This window comes from Oncorhynchus mykiss, chromosome 17 (assembly GCF_013265735.2).
Source record: "Oncorhynchus mykiss isolate Arlee chromosome 17, USDA_OmykA_1.1, whole genome shotgun sequence".
Lineage (NCBI taxonomy): Eukaryota > Metazoa > Chordata > Actinopteri > Salmoniformes > Salmonidae > Oncorhynchus > Oncorhynchus mykiss.
Window position 1 is genome coordinate 35,063,511 of NC_048581.1, and position 18,552 is coordinate 35,082,062.

An 18,552-nucleotide genomic window follows, 5' to 3' on the forward strand; every position below is an offset into this window, starting at 1 on the left:
CCGCCCTACACTTGTTTCTTCCACAATAATGGAGAATGGACTCATATCAATGTTCCTTGCTCCTCTAGAGTAGAAGTGTACCTGAACCACAGTGCCGGAACTCGGTCCTTCTACAACATCTCTGACACAATGACCGTCCTCCACAAATTCCAGACCACATTCACTCAGCCCCTATGTCCTGGGTTATGGTTTGATTCAGCATCGTTTGTGAGGATAGTAACACCTATTCAGTGATAAAGCTAGTATCTGGTATCAATTCATTGTGAGCTTACTTAGAGGCCTTGTGACAATAGGAGATCAACTGTTTTACCTTAGTTAGGCTACATGTGTGCACATGCCACCCACACACTCCATAATCCAAAATGAAGGACCTATTATTGTAAAGAATTTATGGAGAGCTTCACATCATGTTTTAAAAAGTAGTTGCTCTTATGGAATGTTTGATATACAGAAATCAGACAGTATTTGCATGTGAAAATGTAATTCACTTACTCCATAGATGGTATTGATTGAGTGTGTCCTGATTCAGAAGGGTTGGGTTAAATGCAGAAGACACATTTCAGTTGGACAACTGACTAGGTATCCCCCTTTCCCTTCCTGTCTTTGCTTAAAAAAAAAGCACAATATGAAAATATAGATACTTTCATATTGTGACTGGCAGGTGGCGCCCTTGTCGTTGGTTATGGTATTACAGTTCTTAATTCTGCCTTGAAGTCGATTGTCATGTTTGCAGCAATTTTCATCTGAACTAAAGCATTTGAATCACAGGAGGTTGGTGGCACCTTAATTGGGGAGGACAGGCTTGTGGTAATGGCTGGAGAAGAATTAGTGGAATGGTATCAAATACATTAAACACATGATTTCCATGTGTTCAATGCCATTCTATTTGCTCTGTTCCGGCCATTATTATGAGCTGTCCTCCCCTCGGCAGCCTCCTGTGGTCTGAATAGCCATGAGAAAATTGACTTGAGGTACACTACAGCATACTAAACTTATACAACATCCTTTAATAGCGTCATCATTCTGCATTGCACACCACACATTTACCCCAAATCAATGATGGGACATATGTGATTGCATTTTTTTTTGTATATGTCAAACCATTCATAACAAGCATTCTCTTTAACACAAATTCTAACCAAAAGGTACAATGACAGCTTCTATTCCTTAATTATCTCAAAGTACCTGGTGTCCTAATCTTTGCCTTAACAAAACATTGGTAACACTTTATAATAATTATCATGAATAAGCATTAAACTACTCATAAACAATTCCACATTCATTTGTAAACATTTATAAACGTGACTAAACATTTAAAAAGGCTTATTCATTAAAGTATACGAAACCTTAAAACTCATGATGCTCAATTACAGTATTTTGAATTATTGTTATTTTTTACATGAATTACAGGACAACATACATGGAAAAAACTAGAAAATCATATTTTTAAAGAGCAACACACTGTGTGGTGTTTCTTTCAATGCTGAAGGCAATGCATCAAGAACTGATGGCCCATCGACATCATCCAATCAGTTCCTGATGCAGTATCATCAACATCAGAAAGCTCTGCATTCAGTCATGGAAACCGGGGATCCATTCTGGCTCAAAAAGAACCAACTGTAAGTGGGCAAATGAGGGAGTTAGTAAATGGTTAAAACAAGATTAGGAGAGGAAATGGACGAGTTAAAAGAGACACCCCCACTTTATTGGATAGCCCCCACAGTAGCTCTATAGAGGCTCAAACTAACTAGCTGCAGCTTTGTTGATATGCCATGACCTGCCAGTGTTAGGGTTAGATTTTGTGTTATGGTTAGGTATAGAATTGGAGTTATGAGGCCATATATATATATATATTAATCTGGGATGGAAAGGGAGGTTGGGACTGGGGTAGGTGGAGGCGAGGGATTGAGCTGTTCTTTGTTAAAAAAAAATTTTTGTCAATGCTGCAAATGCAAATTTGAACTCTGCAATAAAAAATAAACAAAGCATTTGACTTATAAGATATGGTTAGTTAGTTAAACCATTTGTTGATAGTTTTTTCAACATCCGTAAACCATCAGTAGGGGACTATCCCATGTTAAGTGCTAACACCAGTAACGATTTTGAAGGAAGGACACTGCGGCGGCAGGTCATTTCTATTGACGCCTTGGAGACTGGGCGCTTCTCCAAAAGCTTGTTCCAGCCAGGGACCTACTGTACTGGACTGTATTGTGGTGCACGAGAGGCAAACATCTGCGTTTAGCAGAACCCCAGTAGCCACTGTGAGAGGAAACACTGAACTGCTCACAGTTGCCAGCTGAGATTAGGCCAAATCACAGCAACTCATCGGACGTCTAATCAAGTTGGAATTTGATCCATTACGTGGAGGTGTAAGAGGCAGTTGACTGTTTATACTCAAAGGGAGATTCTCATTTGGGGCAAAAGACCGTCCTCTCCTGGACTCCTCCGTCCTCTCTCCTCTGACCCGGAAACCGATAAGTGGTTGAGGAGAGTATCAGTTAGTTAGTAGACAAACAGAGTGTCCTCACCTCCTCGATAGCCACCTCCTGCCGAATAAGCACAAGAGTATCCTACCGGAGTCCTTCGTGAAAGAGATCTGCCACACCCCCTGTTTACTTGGGAGGAGAAAAGGAGGCACATATTTAAAAATGATATGCAACTTATCCCTTTATCTATAAAATGTCTAGGACAACTAGTTACATGTATTTTTTTACCACTTTACACATTTCATTTGGGATTCCACCCCTGTGAACATAATTTGCATGATGACGTGTGAATGAAGAAGGATGGTCTCATTTCATACAAGTGCATTTGTTTCCACATTTCCTCTCCTCCCCTCCTCTCCTCGGTTACCTTTTACTTTTTTAAAAAGGAGGCGAGGAGACGATGGAGGAGTTGAGCAAACCAATAGAGAATCTTCCATAGTCTCCAAAAGGGGCTCCTGAGACAGAAACAGCAGTTGCACTTACCAGCCATTTCTGCCCCGGCTCGAGTCACAATGAAATTTGCGTGAGGTACACATGATGTGTAAGTGGTCTTCATCCACCCAATGATTGACATGTCTATTTTTCACAAAAAAACTATTGCAGAGGTATAGTGTACATAACTCTTAGTTATGATAAGACATAGATGGATGCATTGGGATCCATGTTATAGAATGATCAACATTATTTTGTGTTTTTCACTCCGAACGAGAGGATGTATGAGCAGACGAACTGCAGAACCTCTCCAGGTCAATGTGAGAAACCATAAGACATCACAGTTGCCTGCAGAGATTACCCAGTCTATCCATGGAGCCCCATGTTCTCCACACACTCAGCTACAATGCCCTTGTCTTTCTCAGGAGATCGCTCCCTTCGATCCAATGAATCCCAATCTGTCCCAAAAGTGCCCACACATGGGTCATGTTCATTAGAACACACAATAGAAAACATTTGAAACATTTTGAAACTAAATGTATTTAGTCCAGTTAGTCCCTCCCTCCCTGTTTTAGTTATTTCCGCTTGGTGCCTAATGAACACGAACCTGGCCATTGTGACCTCATCTCACCAGATGTGGCCACTGATCGGATCACATGACGCATTTAAAAATACCTGGGTCGTGTTCAGTAGGAACACACTCCAAAACGTAGTGAAACGTGAAGGTATTATCTGAACATGTCCAATAAAAACACTAATTTGAATTTACTGTTGTGAAACGTTTTAAAGCAGTGTGCCCCAATGAACACAACCCAGAATCTTATTAAAGGGTTGCCCAAACCACAATACACTGTAACACCGAGCATGGAGATTCTATTGGCAGCGGTGATACTCTCTCTTTTGAAGCCAAGCAGGACTTAAAAGCCAATGACGGGCTGGCAGCTGAGTTGGAGGAGGACTACTATGGGTAGGTCTGTCCCTTGGGCGGGCCCCAAACATATACATATGTAAACGGCCATAACAATAGAAGTGTGCCGTAAACAAACAGCAGTGAACCTAATCCGCACACCCCTCAAACCATGAAGGAGGGGTCGGATTGGGGGGGGGGGGGGGGGGGGGGGGGGGGGGAGCGTTAAATCCTGCTTCCAGCTGGTGTGCAAAAAGGCGTCTCCCCACCGGTGCCAGCTGGCGCGTGCCCCCTGTACTTAGAAAAGACCCCTCCAGGAGACCACTAACCCCCCTCCCCCCCAAAAAACAGCCCTCACCTCAATCCATCCAGAAGGTTCATCCACCACCACTCGTTACCATAGCAAATGGAGGTCCCTCATTGTCAGAGAGCTCCGGGTCACCTTAAAAGTCACGGTCCCTGGCCTTTTGACACCTCCGGACCACTGCAACAAATTGAGAGGGATAGGGCAAAGGAAAGAGGGGGAATAGAGGAGTTGGGAAGAGAGAGAGACACACTTTCAGAGAATACATTCAACAGTAACACATGGCAGTGTTCCTAAACCAGATCAGACTATTTGTCCTGGATCAGATGTTTGGTGATTTAGAACAAAATGTCAACCTAGAGCAGTACATTTGTTTGGAGATACTGAAAGATATTTCAGTTTGGTTTTAACTGTTGAATTTATTGATTTCCAACACCTAAAATGTCCCTCTACTGAAATTAACTAAAATGATTCCAGTTTAACGTCAATTCAATAGTAATAAACTTGTCTCCTTTCTGGTTCATTGTTAATTCAACACTTTGTCCACTAAGTTTGTGGATGTCAGATACAACTAAAAAGATACAGTATAAGTACATAATTCCAGGAAGTTAAGGGGAAGGGATACTTGTTGTACTTTCTATAGGCACACACGCTTTAATGAGTACAATATCTGTATATGCAGACATGACTAAAAATAAGAATCAGGCCAAATTGTCTACAAAGTTTATCGAATAATTACTGTCTATTCACAACATGCTATCTGCATACTGTATAAAGTGTAATCAAACATGATCTATTCTTTAAAATATAACTTACACACAATACAAGGCTATTCATTTTGGGAGTGATGACAGAGAATTGGGTCTTCTCAAGTAATAAAAGCATTGTTATTCGCTCAATCGGCTGAGTCTTTTTGACAGTCCTACCCTCGTAAGCTTCAAGCCCCGCAGAGCACAGTAGGACTCACACGCTCGCCACCATCTGTCAGAACAGTAGAGTTTGCCATAACAGTACCCCCCCCCCACCCCCCACCCCCCACCCCACCGCACACGCTTTAGTTCAAACAGTAAACATTACAACAAAAAGCATATGCATTGTTTAATGGCCTCGGTTGACCAGGATTGACTTTTCAAAACATTGACTATGACAGGCTTCAAAATCGATGGCAACTGTTTTCATCCCTATGTTTTTTGGTCATTGGAGACAAGATGTAAATGTATTGAATGGATATGCATACATATTACATTTTGCAAAAAAAGCGGAAAATAAGCTTTCAAGCGAGATAGATGCCTTACTTGAAGGGCACGTATTTCGGTGTGTGCAGGGTATGAGGCCGATGTACATGCAAACGTTGAGCTACTGTTTGAGGAACATTTTGTTTATCAAAGGGAAGTTTCCCAGATGTGGTAGTTATCACAGTATACAGTAGTGGGTACTGTTACCGTTTGTCACGTTGTATAACTGACTGGAGACAGGCGCAGCGATACATAATAGGGGGTTTTAATACTCCACCCAAAGACACAACATGCCATGAAAGGCACGGGGACGAAGCCTAAAACAAAGACATATACAAATATACAGGGATGTAACCCAAACAAAAGACCGAGGTTAAACCTCTAATAAATACACAGGAGGAGACCCGTAATAACAAGACCCAGGACCCGTAATAACAATACACAGGAGGAGACCCGTAATAACATGACCAAGGACCCGTAATAACAATACACGGGACGAGACCCGTAATAACAATACCCAGGACGAGACCCGTAATAACAATACACGGGACGAGACCCGTAATAACAATACCCAGGACGAGACCCGTAATAACAATACACGGGATGAGACCCGTAATAACAAGACCCAGGACCCGTAATAACAATACACAGGAGGAGACCCGTAATAACAAGACCAAGGACCCGTAATAACAATACACGGGACGAGACCCGTAATAACAATACCCAGGACGAGACCCGTAATAACAATACCCAGGACGAGACCCGTAATAACAATACACGGGACGAGACCCGTAATAACAATACACGGGACGAGACCCGTAATAACAAGACCCAGGACCCGTAATAATGATACACGGGACGAGACCCGTAATAACAACACACGGGACGAGACCCGTAATAACAATACACGGGACGAGACCCGTAATAACAATACACGGGACGAGACCCGTAATAACAAGACCCAGGACCCGTAATAATGATACACGGGACGAGACCCGTAATAACGATACACGGGACGAGACCTGTAATAACAAGACCCAGGACCCGTAATAACGATACACGGGACGAGACCCGTAATAACAATACACGGGACGAGACCCGCTATAACAATACACGGGACGAGACCCGTAATGACAAGACCCAGGACCCGTAATAACGATACACGGGACGAGACCCGCTATAACATACGAGACCCGCTATAACAATACACGGGACGAGACCTGTAATAACAAGTGCAGCACAATATATAGGACAAGACCCGTAACAACGAGGACTCAATACACGCAGCACAAAAGCCGAAACAAAGCACGGGTACTCACAAGACCAACGGATAGGGGAACAATAACCAACAAGACAATGGTGAAAAGAGGGCACAGTTGAAGTCGGAAGTTTACATACACCTTAGCCAAATACATTTAAACTCAGTTTCACAATTCCTGACATTTAATCCTAGTAAAAAATCCCTGTCTTAGGTCAGTTAAGATCACCACTTTATTTTAAGAATGTGAAATGTCAGAATAATATCAGAGAGTGATTTATTTCAGCTTTTATTTATTTCATCACATTCCCAGTGCGTCAGAAGTTTACATACACTCAATTAGTATTTGGTAGCATTGCTGTTAAATTGGTTAACTTGTGTCAAACGTTTCGGGTAGCCTTCCACAAGCTTCCCACAATAAGTAGGTTGAATTTTGGCCCATTCCTCCTGACAGAGCTGCTGTAACTGAGTCAGGTTTGTAGTCCTCCTTGCTCATACACACTTTTTCAGTTCTGCCCACACTTTTTCTATGGGATTGAGGTCAGGGCTTTGTGAAGGTTACTCCAATAACTTGACTTTGTTGTCCTTAAGCCATTTTGCCACAACTGGTATGCTTGGGGTCATTGTCCATTTGGAGGACCCATTTGCGAACAAGCTTTAACTTCCTGACTGATGTCTTGAGATGTTGCTTCAATATACCCACATAATTTTCCTACCTCATGATGCCATCTATTTTGTGAAGTGCACCAGTCCCTCCTGCAGCAAAGCACCCCCAAAACATGATGCTGCCACCCCCGTGTTTCATGGTTGGGATGGCATTCTTCGGCTTGCAAGCCTCACCCCTTTTCCTCCAAACATAACGATGGTCATTATGGCCAAACAGTTTTATTTTTGTTTCATCAGACCAGAGGACAATTCTCTAAAAAGTATGATCTTTGTCCCCATGTGCAGTTACAAACCGTAGTCTGGCTTTTTTAATGGCGGTCTTGGAGCAGTGGCTTCTTCCTTGCTGAGCGGCCTTTCAGGTTATGTCAATATAGGACTCGTTTTACTGTGGATATAGATACTTTTGTACCTGTTTCCTCCAGCATCTTCACAAGGTCCTTTGCGTTTGTTCTGGGATTGATTTGCTCTTTTTGCACCAAAGTGCGTTCATCTCTAGGAGACAGAACGCGTCTCCTTCCTGAGCGGTATGATGGCTGCGTGGTCCCATGGTGTTTATACTTGCGTACTATTGTTTGTACAGATGAGCGTGGTACCTTCAGCCGTTTGGAAATTTCTCCCAAGGATGAATCAGACTTGTGAAGGTCTACAATTTTTTTTCTGAGCTCTTGGCTGATTTCTTTTATTTTCCCATGATGTCAAGCAAAGAGGCACTGAGTTTGAAGGTATGCCTTGAAATACATCCACAAGTACACCTCCAATTCACTCAAATGATGTCAATTAGCCTATCAGAAGCTTCTAAAGCCATGACATAATTTTCTGGAATTTTCCAAGCTGTTTAAAGGCACAGTCAACCTAGTGTATGTAAACTTCTGACCCACTGGAATTGTGATACAGTGAATTATAAGTGAAATAATCTGTCTGTAAACAATTGTTGGAAAAATGTCCTAACCGACTTGCCAAAAGTATAGTTTGTTAACAAGAAATTTGTGGAGTGGTTGAAAAGCAAGTTTTAATGACTCCAACCTAAGTGTATGTAAACTTCCGACTTCAACTGTATACAATTACTAATCAGGGGAACTGGAATCAGGTGTGCGTAATGAGACAGTTCAGCGATGCCTAAAGGCTGGTAAAGTAGACCTCCGGAACTGGTGCATTGAATGAGCAGCAGTACTGGGGGAATCCGTGACCGTAACGAATAATTCTCATCAAATTCAGAACAAAACGAAAACAACAACTTGTTTTAAAATAGGCCATGTCACACTTACAGGGGCCATCATTTCTCCCCGTGTTCCTACTATTAAAACAACGGAGAGAACGGAGGGTTTTACTCACAACCAAACTTTTCACAGTAGCCGGATCCAATATAAAGAGAAAGGGAGAATGTCCACTCACCCCGTTATACTGCTGCCAAATAAGTTTGATGAACATTCAGAACCATCTTACAGATCAGATCATATTCACACATCTCCAGGAGTTGCATTGAATGCGTCACCATAAAACCAGGAGGTTGAATCATTCTGATAAGTTTGGTTGTAATGAAATGAAACAATAAACAACAATAAATAAATGTAAAATGTAATGATATCATAGAATCGGCGGGATTAAAAAAGACATGCATTGCTGTTGAACCAGCCTTTCGCTACAGTTTTAAAACAGTTTTGTTTTAGGGCTAGAAAATGCCAGTGCGACAGTTTTTACATGACGAAATTGCAAACTAACGTGCGTTTAAGACTAGTGCCGTCTTAACGGCAGCCGAAAAAAGAGACCACCACGTTCTCTTCAAACAAAAGGGGTCCACCAAATGGACAGTCAGAAATATTTCATGTGTATGAACCAATACAGCCACATTCAAGCCAAAACTTGTCGTAATTAACTAGACTTCCATAATAGATCGACTTTCATAGTGTATCTTTAAACAAACATCTGCATAATGCATAATGCAGCAGCAAGAAACCCTTATACAATGTATTGTCATCATTAATAAACACCTCAAATAATCCATTACATTTGCATTCAGTGGATTATGAAGACTTTGAAGGCCAACCTTACTGGCACTTTCCATAACTGAATGGGGTAGTGGGGCGATTGTCTACCCATGCACTGTTTTGTGCCTCTGTATTTTTCCATAAATGTTTTCAGTCACCCCCACTTTTTCCCCCCTAAGAATAAGTTGTGTCGGTTGGTGGTCATTCTCAAAGGGCTACTGTACAATTGACCCTTCCATGTGAATTATGAGGAGATTCGGCGATGGACTTGCCTCCTGGAGAGGCTATTGTATCGTTCGTTTGGGGCCGTCGGTGGGGTAAGGAACTGAACTGGACCGGAGAGGTGTTGGAAGGGGTCGAATACACACCCCTGGAGCACACCCCTTGCCCTCCTTACGCTCTTCAGGTCCCAAGACCTCGGGGCTGCGGGTTGCCCACAAACAATTGCAATCTGCATGAGCAGAGATGACATTCGTGATTTGTTCCAGGCCTGAGGTTCTGAGTCCTTTCTTGCCGTTAACAAGGGAAAACGGTGGGAAGACAAAGCTAAATTGGAGCGGCTGGATTAGCAATGGATACCGAACTTGGCCCCCCTATGGTTCTGCATTGTCTTGTCACAAGAACTGAAAATAAAGACAATATGATTTGATTCTGGTACCGTGCACTCGAAAGGGCCTGAGACGTGACAATGAGGTCTCCCAAGAGTAAGGCGGTGCTCTAATCTTTTGAGAGCTATTGTGTTCAACAGTATGCACTGTTCTGTCGTTGTATTACTTCTCATGGAGCATTTGGAACACATACTGTTGAAGACCAGTCATATTTCTTAGGAACACATGGTCTTCCCAGTGAGTTTGCGTACTTACACGTAAAAACTGCAATTGACTTTCAAAACAAAGCAGGCTACTATTAAGGCTACAAATAGGCTACTATGCAAGACAAAATGTGTCTTCAGTTTGCATTCATGATAATTTTGTGTCCACACAGACCCTAATATTTGATGGGATTTCTGTTATCATCGGACGTGGGTCAAATACATACGTGTCAAATACATTCAAATACTTATTGCACAATTGTTTTAAACGTTTATTCCCAATATTCGAATGGAAGTCATCAATTCAAGTTAAGCCCTTTACAGGGTGTTCATTGGCTCTTGTCCAAATGGAATGTCAACAGAAATATGTAATTTCTTTCAGCCTTTTCAACTATACACACAAACTAGAAAGACTATAGTAAAAATAGTAGGGTAAAGGATAAATCAGCTTGAGGTCCCAATTCATTATTTCTTTCAATACTGGATCGCAAGAACAAACACCAAATGCCATATTGAGCAAGACAGAGACGTATGTATAAGCATCAAATAGTTAAATATGAATAATGCTTAATACTGTAGATAGAGTACACTGCGGATATGCACCCATTACAATTTTAGTGTAATCTCTATGATCATGAAATCCAACCAAGTCTTCATTCATACCAAATATACAGAATAGCCCTCAAATTAGAATTCAACATAATCTTTGCTGGGGAAAAAACAATTTTCTTACCTTAACCCTTACTACGAAACACAGGTCTGCGATATCTTCACAGGAGCGGGCTTGCTGTTTCCCTCACACCTACTATGCTCAGTCTGGGAGTGCTTTTACCCCACGCTGTTCTTACTAGACCATGAGCCCACGAGTTCCCTCCCCGTTCCATCCACTCCAAGGCTGAACCCTCCCGTCAAGCCAAGCACTCCTCTTCCAATGGCCCCGCTGTATTGATCCAACACACACACTCAGTGCCTGATCTGAGCCATTTTCTCTTATTTAAAAACGGAACTTTACTGTTTGTCTGGTACCAATGTAATAATACGTCTTTATGTGCCATTAAGCAGACTATTTTGTCCAAAGTGACGTACAGTAGTGCATACACTTTGATATGCATACGCACATTGCTCTACAGAGGAGAAAGATGAATAGTAAGAGCTGTTTGCTTTTTTGCCTTTTGAGTGGGTTTGGAGGAATATTGTGTCTTTGTACTAAGGGGGGAAAAGTCTAAAGGCCTATGGCCAGTTCAGGTGCACACAGCTCATACCAAACATGTATGTAATAGGGCCCATGTGTGATCTGTGCTTGATCAGAATGATCAGTGCAACTTCTGTACCTGTGATCTCTGTTCAACACTATTCAAGTCAGAATTGCCCCATTACTATGGCACAGTGCTGCGATATATTACATTCCCCCCCCCAAAAAAAAACTCTAAATGTGATATTTAGATCATGCTGGCTACTGAAAACATGCAGTTTGTGTCTAGAGAAGACACTGAATACAGTGCTTTCGGGAAAGTATTCAGACCCCTTGACTTTTTCCACATTTCGTTACGTTACAGCCTTATACTAAAATTGATTTTTTTTTTTTTAAAGACACAATGACAAAAAAACAACAAATGTTCCTTTTACTCAGTACTTTGTTGAAGCACCTTTGGCAGTGATTACAGCCTTGAGTCTTCTTTAGCATGACGCTACAAGCTTGGTACACCTGTATTTGGGGAGTTTCTCCCATTCTTCTCTGCAGATCTTCTCAAGCTCTGTCAGGATGGGTGGGGAGCGTTGCACAGCTATTTTCAGGTCTTTCCAGAGATGTTCGATCGGGTTCACAGCCGGGCTCTGGCTGGGCCACTCAAGGACATTCAGATACTTGTCCCGAAACCACTCCTGCATCGTCTTGGCTGTGTGCTTAGGGTCGTTGTCCTATTGGAAGGTGAACCTTCGGCACAGTCTGAGGTCCTGAGTGCTCTGGGGCAGGTTTTCATCAAGGATCTCTCTGTACTTTGCTCTGTTCATCTTTCCCTCAATCCTGATTAGTCTCCCAGTCCCTGCCTCTGAAAAACATCCCCACTTCATGATGCTGCCACCACCATGCTTCACCGTAAATCATGCTTCACTGTAAATCCACAGGTGTTCTATAATTGCAATATAGTTTGTGTTTCTTACATCTGCAAACAGCAAGTTTGTAATTTCTTAGCAAGTTAAGCTAAATTGTGTTAGCCACTAATGCTAATTGCTAGTTAGCTAATAAAAGTACTGAGTCAGAGCAAACGTAGCTAGCTAATACATGTTGTTTGCGCCACAGTATCTTCTAAATCAAAGAGGAATAGGCGAAGCATGAATATGTTGGCTATATGAATAAAGATTTAATGTAGCCAAAGATTATAGGGTCCCCTAGGAAACACTGAACATCACTTTGGTTCCTACCCTGTCACAATATCTCGTCCATGGCATTTTCATTTGTTGTCATGTCAAACAACACTGTATTCAAAGTGCACACCATTATTTATATTGTAACTATAGAATTATAATAAACATGATATTTCCATTATTCCAAAAGTTCACCTAAGTGTTTTCATCTAATTCGCAATTGCAACATTTGATTAAAAATAAAGAATAGTATTTTTGCCCATATCGTGGCAGAGGGGAAAGGATCTCAAATGAGTGCAGGAAATGCAGAAATTGATGGAAATGCAGGAAATTATTTTAGGTTGAAGTTGAATTGAACAATATAAAACAGTGGTCTCCAACCTTTTCTGAGTCAAGATCACTTTCTGAGTCAAAATGCATGCAGAGATCTACCTCTCTGATTTTTTATTAACATGACCTAAAAAATACATTAATACATCAATACATTATCACCGCATACTGGCTTTACTTGAATTTACCTGCCAATGCATTGTTGTTCAGAACATTTTTTTAAATTATATTTCAAAATTTGAGGAAGGCTATATGATCACACCGATCCATTTGTTGTATTACTTGTGAGGCACAGCTGAGTGAGCATACATTTAAATCATTTTACTGGGCTGATTTACTTCATCTGATTGTCAGTCTCAGCGGAGGGTGACAGCAGCAGACTGAGGGTCCGTCTCTCAACATCCCTCCGCTCTCCCTTTCCTCCACTGACACTGACCAAAAAGGGACACCGTCTTCCAGCTGATGGCGAAACTCGAGTCGCACCGCATTATTTCTGCCTCCTGCACAAATTCATGTTGTTACTGCTATGAACAGAGAAAGTGAAATATTCCTTGATATTAAAAAATACCCAAGCCACTAATAATAACAACAACGCAAACCTATAGATACACTTTCCTACTCATTCATTACTGCTGCACTGCTTGTTGTAGCACTCAGTGGAAATAAAAAAACGCACATTTTATGGGTTATAAAATATTGAATACAAAGTGTTGACATTGCTGAGTAAGAAAACATAAACTCATAAAAACGGCAGCTCTTTGCTGTAATCGTTGACAGTCTCTCTCAAGTCAAGGTTTTAAACGTTTTGAAATCTCACTGTATCAATTTTGCGTAGCTTTCTTTTGTGCCTGCTACGTTACTGCAGACTCGGTCATCTGAGCAATCTGATTGGCCAGCGAAAGCATAGTGCACTTTGATTTCCTCTGCAGGCCCACAGGGAAGGCAGAGTTTGTACCTTAAGACACATGAAATGGCAACAGTTTGCCTACCCGGTGCGCAGGGCAGCTGAATTGGCTGCACCTACCACCAACAGCCCGAGACGTTGTTTTTTACAGAAATGTTTGGCGACTAGAAATGCTTTGGATCGTGATCGACTGGTTGGTGACCACTGGTATAAAACAATCCGAATGGAGATAGACCCATTGAAATAATTTAGAATATATGTGTTGCCATCCTAGGGTCACGCACTACTCATAAAGCAAATGTAGAACTTTTATTAATCAAAAACATAAAATAAGTCAAAATTGTGAAAAATACCATGATATGATATTTTGGCCATGTCGCCCTTTTACTGAGGAAGGGCTTCCATCTGGCCACTCTGCCATAAAGGCCTGATTGGTGGAGGAAGAGTCTTGGGGGTGCTAAACTTCTTCCGTTAGATGGAGGCCACTGTGTTCTTGGGGACCTTCAATGCGGCAGACATTTTTTTGTACCCTTCCCCAGATCTGTGCCTCGACCTCATGGCTTGGTTTTTGCTCTAACATGCACTGTCAAATGTGGGATCTTATATAAAGAGGTGTGCCTTTCCAAATCATGTCCAATCAATTGAATTTACCACAGGTGGACTCCAAGCTGTAGAACGATGATCTCAAGGATGATGAACGGAAACAGGATGCACCTGAGCTCAATTTAGAGTCTCATACCAAAGGGTTTGACTACTTATGTAAATAAGGTATTTCTGTTTTTTATTTCTTAATACATTTGCAAAAAATTCTAAAAATCTGTTTTCGCTTTGTCATTATGGGGTATTGTGTGTAGATTGCTGAGGATTTATTTTTATTTAATCCCTTTTTAGAATGAGGCTGTAACGTAACAATGTGGAAGAAGTGAACGGGTCTGAAATTTCTGAAGGCGGTTGGTGACAATTAAGATGAGGGAGGACGATTATTTTTAAAAATTTTATAAGCATGGCCTTATTTCTATTACACCATATTGGATGACTGTCATTCATATTCCATTCACCCAGTTAAATGTAACATCGATAGGTTTAGGCTACTACTACATGATACTTGAATTTTATACCTATCACGAGGTTGCTACAACCCAGCCTATGAATGAAAGTTTACAACGTAGGTGCACACAGGTCAAGATAAAGATTTGAGGCGCCAGACAGTGACTCATTCAATACCACCTTGCGCACTCTTGCCTGAATCTAGCTGATCGTGGGTGTAATCATTAGTCCAACAGTTGCAAACGAGAGCTTCTATTGGACAAATTCAGGTATGTTTATCCCCCTTTCGCTCAATTTGCTTCTGTTTAAGAAATGTTTTTCAACAGAATAGGCAGAATGAATGCACCCCTGATCACATGCAAACAGTTCACTTTCACAGCAACATACAAACAAGTTGTTGTATTCCTTCCCACATCTTACACTCACCTTTTCCCTCTGCTTTATATTCAATGCACAACACATCAGTTGTCTGTGACCAGGTGAAATAACCTTTCCAAGCCGAACCTTTATATCATAACCGCTACACACAGCCTACATTGTTATCACCATATGAGCTAAAGTAACATCATAGTCAACATAGCTAATAGAACTAACACGTTAATAAATCTGCTACAATCATGCAGTACAGTCAGTAAGCAGTTTAGCAGTTTCACCAGCCTCCCAATGTTTTAGCCGGGTGTTTGAGTAGGCTAAACTAGCTAACTGCATTTGCCAGCTAAGTGAGTGAAAGTAAAATAAAAAATTTAAAAAGACCAAATATAATTAGCTCTCTTGCGCCTCCATTTTTTAAGAAATAGATTTGTTCAAAACTGTTCATCTATTGTCTTTCTCTCTCTTTGAGTCAATTACTGACCATATTTGATGCACTGCAGTGCTAGCTAGCTACAGCTTATGCTTTCAGTACTAGATTCATTCTCTGATCCTTTGATTGTTGGGTGGACAACATGTCAGTTCATGCTGCAAGAGCTCTGATAGGTTGAGGGATGTCCTCCGGAAGTTGTCATAATTATTCTGTAAGTCTATGGAACGGGCTGAAAACCATGAAGTTAATGTACCCAGAGAAGGACGGAAGCTAGCTGTCCTCCGGCTACATCATGGTGCTACCCTACAGAGTGCTGCTGAGGCTACTGTAGACCTTCATTGCAAAACAATGTGTTTCAATCAATTGTGTTGTGACGTAAATATATTTAGTATAGTTTTATCTAAAAAAAGTACAACTTTTTAAATGTTTCACCTATTTTTATTATTATGAAATTCACTGAGCAGTATGGTCCTCTCCTTCCTCCTCTGAGATATATATACACACACACACACTACATGACCAAAAGTATGTGGACACCTGCTCGTCGAACATCTCATTCCAAAATCATGGGCATTAATATGGAGTTGCTCCCCCCTTTGCTGTTATAACATCCTCCACTCATCTGGGAAGGCTTTCCACTAGATGTTGGAACATTGCTGCGGAGACATGCTTTCATTCAGCCACATGAGCATTAGTGAGGTTGGGCGATTAGGTCTGGCTTGCAGTCGACGTTCCAAAGGTGTTTGATGGGGTTGAGGTCAGAGCTCTGTGCAGGCCAGTCAAGTTCTTCCACACCGATCTCAACAAACCATTTATGTATGGACCTCGCTTTGTGCACAGGGGCATTATCACGCTGGAACAGGAAAAGTCCTTCCCGGAACTGGTGCCACAAAGTTGGAAGCACAGAATCATCTAGAATGTCATTGTATGCTGTAGCATTAAGATTTCCCTTCATTGGAACTAAGGAGCCTGAACCATTATTCCTCATCCACCAAACTTTACAGTTGATACTACGCATTTCGGCAGGCAGCATTCTCCTGGCATTTGCCAAATCCAGATTAGTCCGTCAGACTGCCAGATGGTGAAGCGTGATTCATCACTCCAGAGAACACATTTCCACTGTTCCAGAGTCTAATGGCGGCGAGCTTTACACCACTCCAGCCAATGCTTGGCATTGCGCATAGTGAACTTAGGCTTGTGTGCGTGCGGCTGCTCGGACATAAAAAAAACATTTAATGAAGCTTCTAAAGAACAGTTATTGTGCTGACGTTGCTTCCAGATGCAGTTTGGAACTTAGTGAGAGAGTTGTAACCGAGGACAGAAGATTTTTAAGCGCTTCAGCACTCAGCGACCCTGTTCTGTGAGCTTGTGTGGCTTATCACTTCGCGGCTGAGCTGATGTTGCTCCTAGATGTTTCCACTTCACAATAACAGGTCTTACAGTTGACCGGGCAGCTCTTGTAGGGAAGAAATTTGACGAACTGACTTGTTGGAAGTTGGCATCCTATGACGATGCCACATTGAAAGTCACTGAGCTCTTCAGAACGGGCCAATGTTTGTCTATGGCGATTGCATGGCTGTGTGCTCAATTTTATACCTCTGTCAGCAACGGGTGTTGCTGAAATAGCCGATTCCCCTAACTTGAAGGGGTGTCCACCTACTTTTGACCATGTAGAGTATATATAAAATGTATAGTTTGTCCCATACAACTGCCTGAATGGCACTACAGCGCTGCATTGTAACAATCAAAGTAGCGTTCAAAAATAGTATCAAAAGGCTGGTCCACACACAGCATTATCACTGTTGCTATCACATTATCACTGTAAGGATATGTTGTCAATCAAAATAACTAATTTGCTTCTGTCTATGTGACGGAGTGGAAATACCGCCCCATCCAGGTCGCTAACTCACAGCCCTATGCACCGTAACAAAACATACTCAAGAAGCACCATCAATACCACTGATTCAAAGAAAGCAAAGGCATTTCTGGATCCAAGGCTACAGTTCCTCAAGGTCTCAGTAAGGCAGGGCAATATACTTAGCCATCCGCTTCATATAGACCATGTATGGTGGACTGTGATGTCATTTTTGCCTTATTCCTGTAGACCAGTGCTCATTTATAGATGTAAATCTATCGATCTCAATTGTTATGCAGATAAAGGCATGTAAACTCATTTTAATGTATGTAGTTCTGTCCTTGAGCTGTTCTTGTCTATTGATGTTCTGTATTATGTCATTCTGTTTTATGTATTGTTTCATGTTTTGTGTGGACCCCAGGAAGAGTAGCTGCTGCTTTTGCAACAGCTAATGGTGATCCTAATAAAATACCAGATAAGATGTACGCCTGCAAAATAACTGAGTAAGGCAGGTAGCCTAGAGGGTAGGCGCTTTGGGCCAATAACCGAAAGGTCTCTGGTTTGAATCGCCGACCAGATGAAAAATCTGTCGATGTGTCCTTGAGCAAGGCACTTAATCCTAATTGCTCCAGGGTCGCTGTCAATAATGGCTTATCCCTGCCCGTGACACCACTCTCGGGGAGAGTGGGATATGCAAAAAAAAAAAAAAAACATTTCTAATTCACATGCATATAATACACAGTTGTACATGTGTGAAATAGGACAAATGTAAGCACTCACCTATTATAATGAAAAAAAATAAAAACATACATGGATATGATTTTTGTCAAACACCATTTATTTCCTTCGTCACTGATTAACGTTGGTTTGATCAAAGGGCGACAGAATGTCTTGCTTTCTAAGTACAAACCCTTATCAGCGATGGCCATACAGCCGGCGACCTTCCCACACCTCGGCTTTTCAACTCAAACGGTTTGTTTCATGTCTATCAGATACTGAGTTCTGTCCCCAAGTTCTGTCCCCTCCTCAAACACCTGACATTATTCACAAGGCCCTACGTAGCACAACTCTGCTGAGATACAACTTACAACCCTTTCTACCCTTTCTATTCGCCATCTATCATACGCATATTGGCAAATATGATACATAGGCAATTTTTGGGGCAA